This window comes from Coregonus lavaretus (assembly GCF_964263955.1).
Source record: "Coregonus lavaretus genome assembly, chromosome: 4".
In the NCBI taxonomy this organism is placed as follows: domain Eukaryota; kingdom Metazoa; phylum Chordata; class Actinopteri; order Salmoniformes; family Salmonidae; genus Coregonus; species Coregonus lavaretus.
The window spans coordinates 67,360,246-67,380,830 of NC_139991.1; the positions used below are offsets into that span (position 1 = coordinate 67,360,246).

The window sequence follows — 20,585 nt, forward strand, 5'->3', positions numbered from 1 at the left end:
CTAATTAAACTGATCATGTGAGTTCGATGTGTGTATTTAAAGGGATAGTTCACCCAAATTACAAAATGACATTGCTTTCCTCAACCTGTAAGCAGTCTATGGACAAGGTATGACGGCAATCCATGCAATACCATTTAAGTCATGGGACCGATATTAGCATTTTTCGTGCATCATGTTCAACAGATCTTTAAGCGGCTTTGAGCTTCAAATCAATTTTAGATACTTTGGATGATTTGGACAAGATTCTCTGGTCTGATGAAACCAAAATTGAACTCTTTGGCCTGAATGCCAAGCATCACATCTGGAGGAAACCTGGTACCATCCCTACGGTGAAGCATGGTGGTGGCAGCATCATGATGTAGGGATGTTTTTCAGCGGCAGGGACTGGGAGAGTAGTCAGGATCGAAGGAAAGATGAACGGAGCGAAGTACAGAGAGATCCTTGATGAAAACCTGCTCCAGAGCGCTCAGGACCTCAGACTGGGGTGAAGGTTCACCTTCCAACAGGACATCGACCCTAAGCACACAGCCAAGACAATGCAGGAGTGGCTTCAGGACAAGTCTCTGAATGACCTTGAGTGGCCCAGCCAGAGCCCGGACTTGAACCCGATCGAACATCTCTGGAGAGACCTGAAAATAGCTGTGCAGCGACGCTCCCCATCCAACCTGACAGAGCTTGAGAGGATCTGCAGAAAAGAATGGGAAAAACTCCCCAAATACAGGAGTGCCAAAGATGGTTCAACAAAGTACTGAGTAAAGGGTCTGAATACTTATGTAAATGTGATATTTCAGTTTATTTTTAATACATTTGCAAAAATGTCTAAAAACCTGTTTTTGCTTTGTCATTATGCGGTATGGTGTGTGTATTAATGAGGGGGAAAAAACAATTTTATTCATTTTAGAATAAGGCTGTAACATAACAAAATGTGGAAAAAGTCTGAATACTTTCCGAATGCACTGTATCTAGATAATATTTTATGATGATTAATTGTTTTCATTAGGACATTGTCTGTTGCTGCTTTTTACACAAATGAGATTGCACCTAAATGTATTATGTTGTAATATGCAGCGAAATAGGTGTGAGATCCTGCTGACAGGGTCAGGTTAGCTATGGCATTGCCTTTCTTCACAGGAGTCTTAGGTCGATGTGACGCAGCTGAATGGCACACAGCAAGGCTATTTTTCCGGACCTATTCACAATCTTGTGTATTTTGTAGATAGACGGGGAGAAGTTTCATGCAATAAAACAAAAGGTCAGGAAGCTCTCTATTATTAATAGAAGATACAAGAGCGTCATTATACGTTTGTCTACATTGAACTGCTTTAATTTGCATATGATAAAATACTACCTTTGGACCCACAGCTCTGTCTATGAATTTAAGAGTGGACATTTATAGCAGCATGAGGGATAGTCTGTGTTATGACGAGTTTCTCTGGTATCGAGTACTTCAGGATGTAAGAGAGTAGTTAAACACTTAGATGGAGAGTTGGTTCAGAGTATTTAATATTACAGTACTGGATTCACATGACAAGCGGTACGAGCGTATCCTATTGTCATCTGAATGATAGGCATACAAAATCTCTCCGTTTATATACGGCTTTGCAAGCTAATTCCATCCAACAGTTGCCAACCATTATTGAGTGTCACTCCCAACAACAATAGTATCACCATATATGGTATAGTGTTGCACCCTAGTCAGTATATTCCATCACATACTCCTTCTAAGATTAGCACCAGTGGCCCCCAAGCTATCTTGGCACGCTGCAGACCTTCTGACACCCACCTTGACATAAATAAATACATGGAATGTCCTCATCCTCCCAATCCTTATGCAGCTCATAAGATCAAAGACATTAACAAATACTTTATAAAAAGATGTCATATCAGTCTGTTAGTGCAAGACTTTGGGGATTTTCCCAGGGCACACATGCAGGTAACGGCACTGACAGCCAAGTTGCCTAGGTGGTAGCGGAACTATACATTCAATGTATATCATTAAGAAGAAATAAGGTTACTTTAGACTTTGTAGTCGTGGTTTGATATGGAGACGTGCGCAAGGAACCGCGAGATTCCTGAAGACACCGTGATTTCAATGGCGCAGCAAGAGACTGTTTTCTTTTGCTCAAACACTGTCAAGAAATGAAGCGACAGGAGAGTCGCTGGCGTCTTGTCACGTTATTCTTGGTTCTGGGCTGTGCAGCTGTATTTTTCTTGATGCAGCGTGTGATCAGAGACTGTATTGAGAAGGTAAGCAATGGGACATCCAAATGTTTTTAACGGGGCACACAGATGCCCGAGAGCTTTGGCATTGGATTTCAATGGAACTTTAACTTCTGTGGGTCACCATTAATAGTTAACTTGTCTTTGTGTTTGTAGGATACATTAACACATGCAGAATACTCAAGACAGCAAGCTATAGGTATGTAACTATTTCGCTGGTATGATATTGTCACGCCCTGGCCTTGAGAGACCTGTTTTCTTTAGTTGGTTTGGTCAGGGTGTGTATTTCTATGTGTACATTCTATGTTTGTAGATCTATGTTGGCCGGGTGTGGTTCCCAATCAGAGGCAGCTGTCGATCGTTGTCTCTGATTGGGGATCATACTTAGGTAGTCATTTTGCCTACCTATGTTGTGGGATCTTGACTCTTGTTTGGCTTGTTTGTGTGTAGCCATTGTGAGCTTCACGTTACGTTGCTTTTGTTGTTTTGTCGTGTGTTAACTTCGTTAATAAACATGTATGCATTCCACGCTGCATCTTGGTCCAATCCTGTATTCACCGAATGTGACAGATATGTCTTCCATGGTACATTCCTTTGATTTTATGAATGAAACCTAGAGACAGGCGCGTCTGTCAGCAGCTTACAGCAAGCATCCCCTTTTTCCTACCAGATCGTCAAGGACAGAATCTGAAGCCAAACGCTCACCTGACAAGTAGGTCTTAGTAAAGCGTGTTTTTATTATATTCTGATATATATATATATATATATATATATATATATATATACAGTACCAGTCAAAAGTATACAGTACCAGTCAAAAGTTTGGACACATCTACTCATTCAAGGGTTTTTCTTTATTTTTACTATTTTCTACATTGTAGAACAATAGTGAAGACATCAAAACTATGAAGTAACACATATGGAATCATGGGTCATTGTCCTGTTGAAAAACAAATGATAGTCCCACTAAAACCAAACCAGATGGGATGACACATCGCTGCAGAATGCTGTGGCAAACATGCTGGTTAAGTGTGCCTTGAATTCTAAATAAATCACAGACAGTGTCACCAGCAAAGCACCCCACACCATAACACCACCTCCTCCATGCTGGGAACTAAACATGCGGAGATCATCCGTTCACCCACACCGCGTCTCACAAAGACATGGCGCTTGGAACCAAAAATCTCAAATTTGGACTCCAGACCAAAGGACACATTTCCACCGGTCTAATGTCCATTGCGCATGTTTCTTGGCCCAAGTAGATCTCTTCTTCTTATTGGTGTCCTTTAGTAGTGGTTTCTTTGCAGCAATTCGACCATGAAGGCCTGATTCACACAGTCCCCTCTGAACAGTTGATGTTGAGATGTGTCTGTGACTTGAACTCTGTGAAGCATTTATTTGGGCTGCAATTTCTGAGGCTGGTAACTCTAATGAACTTATCCTCTGCAGCAGAGGTAACTCTGGGTCTTCCATTCCTGTGGTGGTCCTCAGGAGAGCCAATTTCATCATAGCTCTTGATGGTTTTTGTGACTGCACTTGAAGAAACTTTCAAAGTTCTTGAAATGTTCCGTATTGACTGACCTTCATGTCTTAAAGTAATGATGGACTGTCGTTTCTCTTTGCTTATTTGAGCTGTTCTTGCCATAATATGGACTTGGTATTTTACCAAATAGGGCTATCTTCTGTATACCCCCCCTACCTTGTCACAACACAACTGATGGCTCAAACACATTAAGAAGGAAAAAATTCCACAAATTAACTTTTAAGAAGGCACACCTGTTAATTGAAATGCATTCCAGGTGACTACCTCATGAAGCTGGATGAGAGAATGCCAAGCATGTGCAAAGCTGTCATCAAGGCAAAGGGTGGCTATTTGAAGAATCTCAAATACATTTTGATTTGTTTAACACTTTTTTAGTTACTACATGATTCCATATGTGTTATTTAATCATATTGATGTCTGCACTATTATTCTACAATGTAAAAAATAGTAAAAATAAAGAAAAACCCTTGAATGAGTAGGTGTGTCCAAACTTTTGACTGGTAGTTTGTATATATACACACTACCGTTCAAAAGTTTGGGGTCACTTAGAAATGTTGTTGTTTTCGAAAGAAAAGCAATTTTTTTGGTCCATTAAAATAACATCAAATTGATCAGAAATACCGTGTAGACATTGTTAATGTTGTAAATGGCTATTGTAGCTGGAAACTGCAGATTTTTTAATGGAATAGATACATAGGCATACAGAGGCCCATTATCAGCAACCATCAGTCCTGTGTTCCAATGGCACGTTGTGTTTGCTAATCCAAGTTTATCATTTCAAAAGGCTAATTGATCATTAGAAAACCCTTTTGCAATTATGTTATCACAGCTGAAAACTGTTGTGCTGATTAAAGAAGCAATAAAACTGGCCTTCTTGAGACTAGTTGAGTATCTGGAGCATATATCTCAGTCTGCCCATCTTAATCTTTTCTTTTTATTGGCCAGTCTGAGATATGGCTTTTTCTTTGCAACTCTGCCAAGAAGGTCAGCATCCCGAAGTCGCCTCTTCACTGTTGACGTTGAGACTGGTGTTTTGCTGGTACTATTTAATGAAGCTGCCAGTTGGGGACCTGTGATGCGTCTGTTTCTCAAACTAGACACTCTAATGTATTTGTCCTCTTGCGCAGTTGTGCACCGGGGCCTCCCATTCCTCTTTCTATTCTGGTTAGAGCCAGTTTGCGCTGTTCTGTGAAAGGAGTAGTACACAGCGTTGTACGAGATCTTCAGTTTCTTGGCAATTTCTCGCATGGAATAGCCTTCATTTCTCAGAACAAGAATAGACTGATGAGTTTCAGAAGAAAGTTATTTGTTTCTGGCCATTTTGAGCCTGTAATCGAACCTACAATTGCTGACGCTCCAGATACTCAACTAGTCTCAGGAAGGCCAGTTTAATTCCTTCTTTAATCAGCACAACAGTTTTCAGCTATGCTAACATAATTGCAAAAGGGTTTTCTTATGATCAATTAGCCTTTTAAAATGATGAACTTGGATTAGCTAACACAACGTGCCATTGGAATACAGGACTGATGGTTGCTGATAATGGGCCTCTGTACGCCTATGTAGATATTCCATTAAAAATCAGCCGTTTCCAGCTACAATAGCCATTTACAACATGAACAACGTCTACACTGTACTTCTGATCAATTTGATGTTATTTGACATTTCTAAGTGACCCCAAACTTTTGAACGGTAGTGTGTGTGTGTGTGTGTATATATATACACACACACACACAGGCTTGCATGTGATTGGACCGGATGTGTAGGTTTGCACTGTGTTACCATTGTTTTGAGGATTTATACCAATTCTTCTTGTTATACAATTTTATTATCCCATGTAGCCTAGATGTGCCTTCATGATTCTCTTGTAGGAACCCCATGCCTTTTGGATATCACTGAGAAATCCCTAGTGTATGGGTATGGTGTTATTCACATGCCTGATCAAACTTCCTGCTTAGTTTGCTGATAGGCTATAGTGTGCACACTGTGAGTCTGTGGTAATATTGTGTGAGAGCAGCTGTCAGGAATGTTGGATTTTTGTATTTTGAATATCAAGTGGATATATTTCCAGAATCACGATCATTTATATATTTCCTCTGATCCTCTCCATCTTCTCCTACCTCCAGCATCATCAAGCTGCAACTCCGTAGCCTAAAGACTACATCCAATGGGAACACCAGGACACCGGCTTGGTGCACATGCAGAATTTCACCTATGACGAGAACAAGCAAGCTCTGGTTGTCCCTCAGGGAGGCCGATACTTTGTCTACGTGGGGGTCAACTTTCGAATGCCGGATAAGGACAAGGTATCTGGCGAGGTCCATTTTCTTAGCCTGAAAGTCCTGAAATACTCCAATAGCTATGAAAATAATTGGCCTATCATGGAAGTCAAGGATAGCATACCAGATGATAGGAGAGGAGAGAGAAGGACAATGTACACAGGACAGGTGGTCACCCTGGAGGAAGGGGATCTCCTGATGGTGTCCATTGATGAAGACAATTATGAACTGATTGACTGTTCAGCAGAGACCACCATGTATATTGGTGCTTTTCTCCTCTAGACAAGGAGAACGTGTCTGTACCAAAAATATGCAGTCTGTGTGGATTTTTTGTTATTTATTTACATGCTTTTAGTAAGACCAAGGCACATTTTAAAATCCTTGTGGATACAATACACCTGTAACATGCAGGTATTAGTTAAGGCTTTCCTTCTGACAAAAATGACCTTGTTAAATTAAATTGTTGTTTAATAATTGTTGTTAAATTAAATAACTTATGATTTTAGAGTGGGGTCAATTCCTAACTTGAGATGCATGCACAACTCAAACTTTTGCCTAATTCTTTAACGCATGAGTTTTGTGCAAGAGTCCAGGTAGGATTTGACCCTTGGGCTACAGCCATACAGGAACATATGAAAATGCATGGGCATTCATCATTGTATATTTTCGTCCCTCTAAACTCAAGTCAATTATTTACAGATTAGTTGCTTACGCACACAGGTTTATATAATGTGCGTTTTTTAGCGGATGATGGACAATCATATTTGTTGTCCGTCACCTGTCAATGGATTACTCCCATAGAAACCCATTTGCTCAATTCGCATTTTTCTAACACAAAATCTCTGTGTGGCTGTAGCCCTAGGGAGAGGTATTAAACTCCCTTTACTGTATGTTATTCTGTCTGGAGGCACCACTTCATAGGTTTTATGTTATTCTGTCTGGAGGCACCACTTCATAGGTTTTATGTTATTCTGTCTGGAGGCACCACTTCATAGGTTTTATGTTATTCTGTCTGGAGGCACCACTTCATAGGTTTTATGTTATTCTGTCTGGAGGCACCACTTCATAGGTTTTATGTTATTCTGTCTGGAGGCACCACTTCATAGGTTTTATGTTATTCTGTCTGGAGGCACCACTTCATAGGTTTTATGTTATTCTGTCTGGAGGCACCACTTCATAGGTTTTATGTTATTCTGTCTGGAGGCACCACTTCATAGGTTTTATGTTATTCTGTCTGGAGGCACCACTTCATAGGTTTTATGTTATTCTGTCTGGAGGCACCACTTCATAGGTTTTATGTTATTCTTTCTGGAGGCACCATTTCATAGATTTTATGTTATTCTGTCTGGAGGCACCATTTCATAGGTTTTATGTTATTCTGTCTGGAGGCACCGTTTCATAGATTTTATGTTATTCTGTCTGGAGGCACCACTTCATAGGTTTTATGTTATTCTTTCTGGAGGCACCATTTCATAGATTTTATGTTATTCTGTCTGGAGGCACCATTTCATAGGTTTTATGTTATTCTGTCTGGAGGCACCGTTTCATAGATTTTATGTTATTCTGTCTGGAGGCACCACTTCATAGATTTTATGTTATTCTGTCTGGAGGCACCATTTCATAGATGTTATGTTAAAACTGCTCCTAAAAGGGATAGTTCACCCAAATTACAAAATTGCATATTGGTTTCCTTCCCCTGCAGGCAGTCTTACCTTGTCCATAGACTGCTTACAGGGTAAGGACACCAACATGTAATTTGGGTTACTTATTCCTTTAAATATGTTACCAAGTAAACCTTTTATATTGACCTTTCTGTGAATAAAGTAATTAATTTCTGAAAAAACTATCAGGATTTCTACTTTGGGATTCTTCCTTGAATGAAAAGAGAAACCTGAGGTAAAGCAGTGAAAGTTGGATCGATGACAACTGAACTATCCCTGTGCGTGGGATCCTAAGGGGGAATCCTGGCCTGAAAAAGTAGTGTCCTCATCCCTGGAAGTTTTCAATTTCTTAGTCATTGGATGTGGTTACAGTGTGTGTAATGGAAAGATGTTTCTACACTGCAGTTAAATGGATTACTCTTTCACCTCTGATCTTAAACATAATTAATGACTCCATATGGTTTACCTAACTACTGGTCTCCCCACACTGCTGAGGGGTATATTTCAAAGCATGATCAACGAGTTAGCCAGCTAACTTTGATAAGCAACCAGAAATATAGATTTTCTGGTTCATTAAAACAGCTAAACTTCGGTATGTGTTTTTGTTTGTTGAAACAATTAGACTATGCCCATTTCAATCTTATCGTTCAATAGAAATTAAAGTAAGTTATATCCGAATATTTAGGCAAGTTAGCTGGCAAACTCCTTGATTCTGCTTTGTAGTATACCCCTCTGGTCTCCTCTTCATGATAATCTCCTCATATACTTCCTGAGCTCTAAAACGGGTAATCTGCGTTTGCTACATCCATTTTTGGACTTTTAAATTAGGTATATATACACCCATTAAGTCTTGTAGAATATAACGGTTGCATGTTCGAATCTCATCACGGAGATCTTTAGCATTTTAGCTAATTAGCAACCATGTACTACTTTTCAGTTACTTTGCAACTACTTAGCATGTTAGCTAACCCTTCCCCTAAACCTAACCTTAACCCTTTAACCTAACTCCTAAGCCTAACCTTAACCCTAACTTAGCTAACGTTAGCCACTTAGCTAACGTTAGCATTATCCACCTAGCTAACGTTAGCCACAACCAATTGGAATTCGTAACATAGCATACGCTTTGCAAATTCGTAACATATCATACGAAATGGATGATGGACATCCACAAATTAATATATACCTTACGAAACGTAACATATCATACTAATTGGAGTGTCCCTGATTTACATTTACTATGTTATGTCTACCCCTGAGTCCAGGTTGTGGTGGTAGGTTTTTACAGTACCCAAAACCAACTGAGATTGTATTTGACCGTGGGAAAAGAGCTACTGAGTTTAACTGAATTGTATGTTATTGCACTGTGAAACATTTTATCAATATTTCTGATCAGTGGTTCTGATACTAGGAGGAAAAAGGTTAGTATCACATTTTTTAAAAGATAGGTTTACTATGGTAATTGGGTATAGAAAACAGAAGTCAATCGTTGGACTGTTTCGTAAGGAAAATGTCCACACATGGCAACTCGATGTATTTCATGTTTTGTTCGATGACAGCTCCTGAGACACAAGCAAATAACCGATTTCCTCCACCTACTGATCACAGCACCAGTGGCAAGAAAACGTGTTTACATGGTGTTTTTATGTGGGCGTTAATGTAGCCTACATGTTGTGTCAATGAATAACTTCCATTACTTTGTGGTTAAAAGGAGAGTGTGTGGGTGACAGATACGTGTTTCAACAGCTTCCTAGTACCGGTTTTGGAATGTGTTTATTTTACAACTGCTATGTTAGGTTAGGGAATGTGACGTAATAGCCAAAGGCGTCTTCCTGATTTACTTGCAAATAAGGAAGAAGATGCATGCTATTTGATTTAGAATTAACATTTTATGTCATTGATGTTTTCCAGCTGGTGTGATTAAAATGAAAAGCTTGTTCTGTTTAGTAGCTTCCTTGCTGTTTAGTTTGCTGTAGGGATGCCTTTAGGGTCATTCCAAATGCAAAAAATGACAGTTTTGACTTTAAGGAGAATAACAGGAAAGTGCTAGGATTTGATCCCATGCCATTCTTGGCAATGTGTGCTTAGGGGACTGCAGCACTACCACTGAGCCACATTACCACACAACCCCTTTTCATTTTAACAACATTTAATGTGTAGAGAAATGGTTGATGTGAATGTGATTTTTGGACCTGTATGACAAATAATTTATAGACAAAGTTGACCCATTTTGGACCCCTATGCTATGAGATCCATATCCTTATCACAGGATTGTCAAACTGAAATGGGCTGCATTTTTTAATGTGTGGCCTCAGTTATCTAAAAACATGTAAGCCAGTTACAGTGGGGAAAAAAAGTATTTAGTCAGCAACAAATTGTGCAAGTTCTCCCACTTAAAAAGATGAGAGAGGCCTGTAATTTTCAACATAGGTACACGTCAACTATGACAGACAAAATGAGAAAAAAAATTCCAGAAAATCACATTGTAGGATTTTTAATGAATTTATTTGCAAATTATGGTGGAAAATAAGTATTTGGTCAATAACAAAAGTTTCTCAATACTTTGTTATATACCCTTTGTTGGCAATGACACAGGTCAAACGTTTTCTGTAAGTCTTCACAAGGTTTTCACACACTGTTGCTGGTATTTTGGCCAATTCCTCCATGCAGATCTCCTCTAGAGCAGTGATGTTTTGGGGCTGTCGCTGGGCAACACAGACTTTCAACTCCCTCCAAAGATTTTCTATGGGGTTGAGATCAGGAGACTGGCTAGGCCACTCCAGGACCTTGAAATGCTTCTTACGAAGCCACTCTCTCATTGCCCGGGCGGTGTGTTTGGGATCATTGTCATGCTGAAAGACCCAGCCACGTTTCATCTTCAATGCCCTTGCTGATGGAAGGAGGTTTTCACTCAAAATCTCACGATACATGGCCCCATTCATTCGTTCCTTTACACGGATCAGTCGTCCTGGTCCCTTTGCAGAAAAACAGCCCCAAAGCATGATGTTTCCACCCCCATACTTCACAGTAGGTATGGTGTTCTTTGGATGCAACTCAGCATTCTTTGTCCTCCAAACACGACGAGTTGAGTTTTTACCAAAAAGTTATATTTTGGTTTCATCTGACCATATGACATTCTCCCAATCCTCTTCTGGATCATCCAAATGCACTCTAGCAAACTTCAGACAGGCCTGGACATGTACTGGCTTAAGCAGGAGGACACGTCTTGCACTGCAGGATTTGAGTCCCTGGCGGCGTAGTGTGTTACTGATGGTAGGCTTTGTTACTTTGGTCCCAGCTCTCTGCAGGTCATTCACTAGGTCCCCCCGTGTGGTTCTGGGATTTTTGCTCACCGTTCTTGTGATCATTTTGACCCTACGGGGTGAGATCTTGCGTGGAGCCCCAGATCGAGGGAGATTATCAGTGGTCTTGTATGTCTTCCATTTCCTAATAATTGCTCCCACAGTTGATTTCTTCAAACCAAGCTGCTTACCTATTGCAGATTCAGTCTTCCCAGCCTGGTGCAGGTCTACAATTTTGTTTCTGGTGTCCTTTGTCAGCTCTTTGGTCTTGGCCATAGTGGAGTTTGGAGTGTGACTGTTTGAGGTTGTGGACAGGTGTCTTTTATACTGATAACAAGTTCAAACAGATGCCATTAATACAGGTAACGAGTGGAGGACAGAGGAGCCTCTTCAAGAAGAAGTTACAGGTCTGTGAGAGCCAGAAATCTTGCTTGTTTGTAGGTGACCAAATACTTATTTTCCACCATAATTTGCAAATAAATTCATAAAAAATCCTACAATGTGATTTTCTGGAATTTTTTTTCTCAATTTGTCTTTCATAGTTGACGTGTACCTATGATGAAAATTACAGGCCTCTCTCATCTTTTTAAGTGGGAGAACTTGCACAAATAGTGGCTGACTAAATACTTTTTTTCCCCACTGTATATTCTAGACTAGAGTTTTGCCTGGGACAGCTGGCCGGGAATCAGATCATATATCTTTATCTGGATCAATGTACCAAAGGAAAACATACTGTACATATCTATCTGTATATTTCACTTTAATAATAACTCTATGTCAAAAGGGAATTTTGAACTAATGATCTCATTACAAACAGCACTTGCTGTTCCAAACGTGGTGAATGTGAACTACGCCCTAAGGACCAGTTGAAGTCGACAACGTCAGAGGTGATTGTTATTAATGATCGTAGTGTGATGGAAAAATACTGTTTTATGTTTGTTTCATTAACTTAGTCACCATTTTCCAAGGAAGTGACAGTTGGCTGACATCTGGCCACCATTCCTTTCCCATTGTTGAACAATTAACACGAAATGCAAATGTAGAGCCTTGTTCTTAAAAATAGCCCAGTGTGGCTATAATCTGGTTGCGTGGGTGAAGCCACACTGGTGGGAGTGTATGTCTGCCTGTATCTATAATGTCTGCCTTTGTCTCTACTCCACCATGGAAAAGGGTGTTCCCCTCTCTTTCTCTTACAGAGAAAACCAGACTAACAACTTTCTGCAATGACACATGCAACTCAATGCTGTGAACGACAGTTGGCTTAAGATCTCAGGGAAGGTGTGATGTCACTGATGTACTCTAGCCAACATGCTATTGTTTCACCTCCACTACATGAACCACCCTTTGACGACCTATTCCTCTGAACCCCAGCAGCCGGGCAGGGTCTTATTACAATACAACAACCAATACAATGTAAAACAAAACAGCAATCAATACAAAACACATTTCTGAAAAACATTTACAGTCCTCAGCTACTAGGTCCTTAATTAACACCCTAAACTGCCCGAGCGGCACCAGAACATCTAATTGTAATGAGTTCTTGATAAAGAAATGTGTGAGTAAGATATGACTAAAATGTCACACCCTCAGTTAAACTAATAATGTGTGACTAATTAGTAGACTAGAGCTTAGAGAGTTAATGAAATGTGTTTATATCACAGCAACAGAGTATTTGTGTCTTGTAATTAGGCAAGCAGAAGTGCAAAACGATTGAAATCAATAACAGGAGACTGGTTCCAAAAACACACAGGGAAAGGGGAGTGAAAAGGCTTGCAGGATATTGTGAGGACGGCGATAACTCAGCCTACCCGAGCAAGGAGTAGACTATGATAAGAACATGTGTGTGTGTGTGTGTGTGTGTGTGTGTGTGTGTGTGTGTGTGTGTGTGTGTGTGACCTGATGGTCAGGAGAGCAGAGGAAAATCACATGAGCTAAACCCAGGTGTGAGCTTACAAGATGCGTACAGTGGAAAAATACAGCCCGCCTACAGCGGGGTTGGATTTTTCCTCTGACGTGTGCGTATAAAAAGATTGTACGACCATTTTGTTGCAGAGCGCTCTCAATAAATAAACATGCTGACCATTGCAGAATTGGGTCTTTGTTTAATTTATTTACAACCTTTTGGGAATTATTCAAAGATTTAAGAAGTAGTTGACTTCAACCATTGAGATAACAACATTCTCATGACAGTTCTGCAAATTGTTCCAGCAGTGAGACGCATTAAAACTAAACGCGGATTTACCTAATTCGGTGGGGACCCGAGGAACCTCAAGAGTTAGCCAACCCTGTTTTTATACTTCAACAATGAAGTTAGGTAAATAGGAAGCTTGTGTAGTAGAGCTTTGTAAACAAAAAAGGAATAGTGAAGTGATCTACGGGACTTTAAAGAGGACCAGACAACCTTTTGATACAGGATTCAGTGATGAGTATTAAAACTGTCACCTGTGATATAGCAAAGGGCGCTATGGTAGATGGCATCCAAAAGTTTAAGAGTAGTGGTTGCTGCATTCTGGTCAATTGTGTGACCATAGTCAAGAACTGGCAGGAATATTGACTGTACAATCTGCTTCCTGCTGTTTAGGGAGAGGCAAGATCTATTTCTAAAAAATAAGCTTTTTAACTAGCTCATCAGTATGTTTTTTAAAAGTTAAATCCTTGTCAGTCTAAAAGCCCAGGTATTAATAGGCTGGAACCCGATCGATTGGAGAACCATTCAATGAATAAATATGTAGTCCATCAATTTTTTTTAGAGAATTCGAGAACAACATATATTCAGTCTTGCCCACATTAAGTATGCGTTTTAATTCAACCAGGGCATTTTGTAATGCGACAAAGTCAGATCGCAGCTCTAACAACGCCTGGTCTACAGTTGTGGCAATGGCATACATAACACTATTGTCTGCATACAAATTAATATAACAAGTTAACAGATAGACCAATATTATTTATATACATAGTAAATAAAACAGGTCCTAATACCGAAGCCTGTAGTACACCTTTAGTAATATCCAGGAATCTAGACTTAACACCATCAGAAATCATACATTGTGTCCAGTCTAACAGATAATTTTCAAACCACTTGCAAGAAGCTTAATCCAGGACTATTTCAGTCAACCTTTCAATGACAGTGTAATGGTCAACAGTGTCAAAGGCCTTGGGAAGGTCTATAAATAAGGCAGCACAATGATTTTTATGATCTAAGCAATTTAACACAATCTAAAACTAGATGGTAACTTTACAAGTAAAGTTGTGGGGCTTGCTAAAGCTCTTGAAAATTATTTTTGTGGTAGTGGAAGAAGTTTAAAAAGTTGTACTTTAATTATATTATTTGAATAGTGAAATCATTTCAAATTTCCATCGATAGTCAGTCGTTTTGGTCAGTAGTAGTGGTCAGTAGTTGTGTGGTTCAGTCGTTGTGGTCAGTAGTTGTGTGGTCAGTAGTTGTGTAGTTGTGGTCAGTAGTTGTGGTCAGTAGTTGTTTGGTTGTGGTCAGTAGGTTAGTTCTGTAGGTTAGGTCAGTGGTTGTATGGTCATTTGTAGTCAGTGGTTGTGATCAGTAGTTGTGGTCAGTAGTTGTGGTTCAGTAGTTTTGTGGTCAGTAGTTGTGGTTCAGTAGTTGTGTAGTTGTGGTCAGTAGTTGTGTGGATGTGGTCAGTAGTTGTGGCCAGATGGTTGTGGTGGTCAGTAGTTGTGGTGATTAGATGTGTGGTCAGCAGTTGTGTTGTCAGAAGTTGTGTGGTTGTGTTTACCAGATGTGGTCAGCAGTTGTGTGGTTGTGGTCAGATTTGTGTGGTTGTGGTCAGTGGTTTGTGGTCAGTAGTTGAGTGGTCAGAAGTTGTGTGTTTGTGGTCAGTAGTTGTGTGGTTTTGGTCAGAAGTTGTGTGGTTGTGGTCAGTAGTTGTGTGGTCAGTAGTTGTGGTCAGTAGTTATGGTCAGTAGTTGTGTGATTGTGGTCAGGAGTTGTGGTCAGTAGTTGTGTGGTCAGTAGTTGTGTGGTTGTGGTCAGTAGTTGTGGTCAGTAGTTGTGTGGTCAAAATTTGTGTGGTTGTGGTCTGTAGTTGTGTGGTCAGTGGTTGTGGTCAGTAGTTGAGGTCAGTAGTTGTGTGGTTGTGGTCAGTAGTTGTGTGGTCAGAAGTTGTGGTCAGTAGTTGTGTGGTTGTGGTCTGTAGTTGTGTGGTTCAGTAGTTGTGTGGTCAATATTTGTGTGATTGTGGTCAGGAATTGTGGTCAGTAGTTGTGTGGTCAGTAGTTGTGTGGTTGTGGTCAGTAGTTGTGGTCAGGTGGTTGTGGTCAGTAGTTGTGTGGTTGTGGTCAGTAGTTGTGGTCAGTAATTGTGGTCAGTAGTTGTGGGCAGGTGGTTGTGGTCAGTAGTTGTGGTGGTCAGTAGTTATGGTGATTAGATGTGGTCAGTAGATGTTTATTTTATTTATGTAGTTCTGTCCTTGTGCTGTTCTTGTCTATTAACGTTCTATATTATGTCATGTTTTGTGTGGACCCCAGGAAGAGTAGCTGCTGCTTTTGCAACAGCTAATGGGGATCCTAATAAAATACCCCAAAAAATACCAAACACAATCGAAAACAAGTGTAGCAGCTGAAACGGTGCTTTGTCCAGGTCTAAAACCGTATTGGTACACATTAAGAATAGAGTGAGAAGTTAAAAAGTTCTTAGTTGATGTCACGCCCTGGCTCTGGGGACGCTGTTATGTTGAGCCAGGGTGTGTAGATCAATGTGTTTTGTGTCTATGGGTGCTATTTCTATGTTGGCCAGAGTGGCTCCCAATCAGAGGCAACGAGTGTCAGGTGTTGCTGGCTGTCTCTGATTGGGAGCCATATTTATACAGTCGGTTTTTCATTTGTGTTTGTGGGATTTTGTTTCTAGTCTGTTTATGTTAGACCGTGAACTGTCACGTATCGTTTGTTGTTTTTGATCGTGTCTCTTAATAAAGAGTGTGTTTGCCTGCAACGCTGCGCCTTGGTCCTCATCTGTTCTAGACGATCGTGACAGTTGACAGTTGGCCAGGGATTCTAAAACTGGTTCCATTGTAACAGAATGCATTATTTTCTGCCCTGAGCGGGGATCGAACTAGCAACATTCTACACAACACACAACTCATAGTCAATCGTCTTAGTCAACAGAGAAAGTCTGCCACTCTGTGATTGTCACCAATCTACTCAGGGGTGGAAAAAATTTGACATTCCCAAGAAAAATCCTTGAATTCAGCACATTTTTACATGTCTCTAACAATTCCAATAATAAAAAATAAAAACATATGAAAGGGGAATGGGATTTCAATATACTATATATTGGTAAAGAGGTCACATCTTTTTCTTGAGGTGTGACAATTTAAAACTAGAGAGAAAAATGGGAAACGACTACTTACAGTTCACAGTTAACAATATGTTAGCTTACATCTACTTGTGGAAGTATTTTCAAGCGAACAATTTTGCATGAAAATGTATGGACATCTTCCCGTCAACCAAAGGTGTTTTTCCATCAGACTGGACTGGAAATTATGTAATATTTTGGTTGTAATCTGTTCATCATTAACTGATCTGGTTGCAAGCATAGCGATGTCTGTAACACATTAACTACTGCCATCGTCTTTTCTCACTCCACAGTATTCCACAAAGAAGCAAGGGAATGCAAGGAAGTTCTTGTTTGCACATTCTCTTGCTTGCACAACAGTTGGCAGGACTAGCCCAGACCAGAGTAATGTGGGGGCGAAGTGAAATTGCTCTGACCTTTTTGGAATCTGGACAAAAGAGGGCGGTGTGTTTATGACGAACAGTTCGAGTGAGAGGGATTCTCTCTGAGGTATGACACACGGTTCTGAAAGAGAAATCCAGTGGTTTTGAGTGATGCAAAGAGAGGAAACCTGCCAGACAAAATAGCCAATGATGCACTGCTGATATGTGGGTGTTGTGATGGCTGATTATATTACATGCATATAAAAACAATCAGACCGATACTTTACAGGCTGCCAGTGTAGTGCAGATAAAAATGGAGTGATGTACTCGTGCCTTCTAGTGTTGGTTAAAATGTGGGCTGCAGTTGTTGGTTTTTAATAGTGGAGTCTGTCTCTGAACAACTGGAAAGAAGGGCATTGCAGTAGTCTAATCTATTAAACAAATGCATGGACCAATTCTTCTGGTGTCTAATTCTGAAAATGTTCCTGAGATTAAAGTACGCTGTTTTGGACATGGTTTTTCATGTGGTTGTCGAACGTTAGGCCCGGGTCAAAGGTAACACCAAGGTTTTTAACAACCATTTTGGTGTAATGAGGAAACCATACATTTTGAGAGTAAGGTCTGACACTTTCTTTGTGAGTTTCCTATGGCCAATTAGCATCATTTCTGTCTAGTCAGAGTTTAAAATCAAGAAGTTGGTTGCCATACAGTGTTTAACATCTGTGATCCACGTGTCAAGGCAGGCTGACTGTAAAGTAAAATCTTGTTCAAAAGATAAATACAATTGGGTATCATCAGTATAGCAATGAAAGTGCATGTTGTGCTTACGGATTACATTACCAAGGCCGGGGTAGCATGTATCAGGAAAATAAAAGGGCTTCTATCAACCTTGGAACGTTCCAATGATTTGTTACCCAGCTGAACTAATTAATAGCGCTCATAGAGGTATGATTTAAACCAGTTAAGAACCTGTCTTCGTAGACCAACCAAGCCTTCTGGTCTCTTAATAAGAATAGTATGATCAATAGTGTAAAAGGGAGAACTTCGTTCTAAAAGAACGAGAATAGAGACATGACCACGGTCTTAGGACAGCAGTAGGTCATTTAATACCTTGACAAGTGCAGTCTCAGTGCTGTGACATGGTCTAAACCAGACTGGAAGGTTTCAAAGATACTGTTTGAATTTTAAAATGATGTTAGCTCCTGGGCTACGTGCTTCTCTAGTATGTTGGAAAGGAAGGGGATTGAGGTTTGGTTTCTTTAAACGTGGTTTAATTACAGCCAATTTAAAGAACTCAGGAACTATATTTCCGATTGGAGAGATGTGTTTATAATATTGAGCATTGGTTGACCTGACCTATTACCTAGATCTATTATCAGGACTAATAAATTATATAACCAGCTTTGTAGGTACAGTGGGGAAAAGAAGTATTTAGTCAGCCACCAATTGTGCAAGTTCTCCCACTTAAAAAGATGAGAGAGGCCTGTAATTTTCATCATAGGTACACGTCAACTATGACAGACAAATTGAGGATAAAAAATCCAGAAAATCACATTGTAGGATTTTTAATGAATTTATTTGCAAATCTTTGTTGTTGTAATATCCCAAACAAACATGGCCGTTTCACCAAATACAGATTCTAGCTTTAAATATAAATGTGATGACAATGTTTTCCTTCTCCTTCAGAAGGATGGCGTACCATCTTTGGAGCATTTTCTCAAGTCTTCTTGTGACATGCTTCATGGTGTCTTTGCCAGCTTGCCACAGTGGGAAGGTGCTGGTCTTTCCTCTGGAAGGAAGCCATTGGCTTCACATGGACATTCTGATCAAGGCCCTTCATGCTCAAGGACACTCTGTGACCGTGGTACGAACAAACAAAAGCTGGTACATTAAAGAGGAGTCTTCATATTACAGCTCTATTACAGTACATGTCACTGATGGAGTAGACGAGGGCTTTGTGAAGCCAATTCTCAACAAAGTCCTCGATATAGAAAGAGGTAAAAGTTCGGTTTTAAATTTCTTCAGTTTGCAGGTGGAGGCCTTGTCATTCATGTCTAAAGTTCCTAAGATGATGGCTGAAATGGTGACCAATATGATTGAAGACAAGGATTTAATGAAGAACCTAAAGGAAACCCAGTATGACCTTGTCTTGACTGACCCGGCATGGGGAGCAGGTGTTCTGATGGCCCACTATCTTCAGCTACCCCTTGTCTACAACGTCCGCTGGGTCACATTTGGAGAGGGACATCAGGTCATCGCACCATCCCCCATGTCTTACGTTCCAATGACTTTACCAAGCGGTTTGTGATGAGTATTTCCAACCGGGTGTGGACTTTAATGAGTTAATGCAGGGGGCTGACTTGTGGCTCATGAGAGTTGACTTTGTGTTTGAGTTCCCCCGTCCCACCATGCCTAACGTTATCTACATGGGAGGGTTTCAGTGCAAACCGGCCAAGCCCCTTCCCCAAGACCTGGAGGACTTTATTCAGAGTTCAGGAGAACATGGTGCCATTATCATGTCTTTGGGGACTTTCGTCAAGGAACTCCCGAGTGACATAACAGACGAGATAGCATCTGCTTTTGCCCAACTGCCTCAGAAGATCATCTGGAGGCACATTGGGGACAGGCCAGCGACTCTGGGCAACAACACCTTACTAGTTGACTGGATGCCGCAGAATGACCTACTAGGACATCCTAAGATGAGGCTGTTTGTAGCTCATGGAGGAACCAATGGAGTTCAAGAGGCCATCTACCACGGAGTCCCCGTTGTGGGCCTACCTCTGTTTTTCGACCAATACGACAACCTCCTTCGTCTGCAAACGAGAGGAGGAGCAAAGATTGTGACCATAGCCACGGTAGACAATGACTTCCTCAAGGCCTTACAGGAAGTTCTTCAGGAGCCGTCCTACAGGGAGAACATGCAAAGGCTCTCCAACCTGCACAGGGATCAGCCAATGAACCCCCTGGACCTCGCCATGTTTTGGATCGAGTATGTCATGAGACACAAAGGTACTGCTCACCTACGTACAGAGTCCTACAGAATGCCCTGGTACTCCTACCACTCTGTGGATGTCATGGCGTTCCTTCTAGCTTCTGTGCTACTGATTCTGCTGACTACTGTTGCGTTCATCAGGTGTTTATGCTTCAGAATGTGTTGTAGATGGAAAATGAAACACGAGTAACTGAAAATAAGTGAAAACGGCATTGATTATGTTTGGGGGGGGGGGGGGGCATTTAACCCCAATTGCTCCAGAGACTGCGGTAAATGGCAGACCCTTGCTCTGACCCCAACTCTCCGCAGATGTCTCAGGGGGAGTTGGGATATGCAAAAATAAATGTTCGAGTGAAATAGCTTTTTTCTTTGTTTGATGTTGAGGGCTTGGTTAATATAATTGAATTTAGGGGTCAGTGACGATGCAGGATGTGTGTTTGTATCTGTTTATAAACAAAAGAGCAGCTGCCTTTCCTTTAAAGTTGTGTTGCATCTGATAATGTATTAATCCTGAACAATGGTACCCCCCTGTATATATAGCCTCCCTACTGTTATTTTATTTTACTTCTGCTCTTTTTTCTCAACACTTTTGTTGTTGTTTTATTTTACTTTTTTATTAAAAAATAAATGCACTGTTGGTTAAGGGCTGTAAGTAAGCATTTCACTGTAATGTCTGCACCTGTTGTATTCGGCGCATGTGGCCAATACAATTTGATTTGATTTGGTGTGTGTATTGATGAGGGGGAAAAAACAATTTAATTCATTTTAGAATAAGGCTGTAACATAACAAAATGTGGAAAAAGTCTGAATACTTTCCGAATGCACTGTATCTAGGACATTGTCTGTTGCTGCTTTTTACACAAATTAGATTGCACAAAAAGGTATTATGTTGCAATATGCAGCGAA

The 20,585-nt window shown here is 40.5% G+C and overlaps 1 pseudogene across 1 annotated transcript; it reads left to right on the forward strand.

Moving 5' to 3' along the window:
• The first annotated feature begins 18,348 nt into the window (after nt 1-18,348).
• On the forward strand, nt 18,349-20,262 carry LOC311128461 (UDP-glucuronosyltransferase 2B31-like; annotated as a pseudogene). Its single transcript has one exon. The product of its transcript is annotated as a UDP-glucuronosyltransferase 2B31-like (transcript).
• Nucleotides 20,263-20,585: the final 323 nt, after the last annotated feature.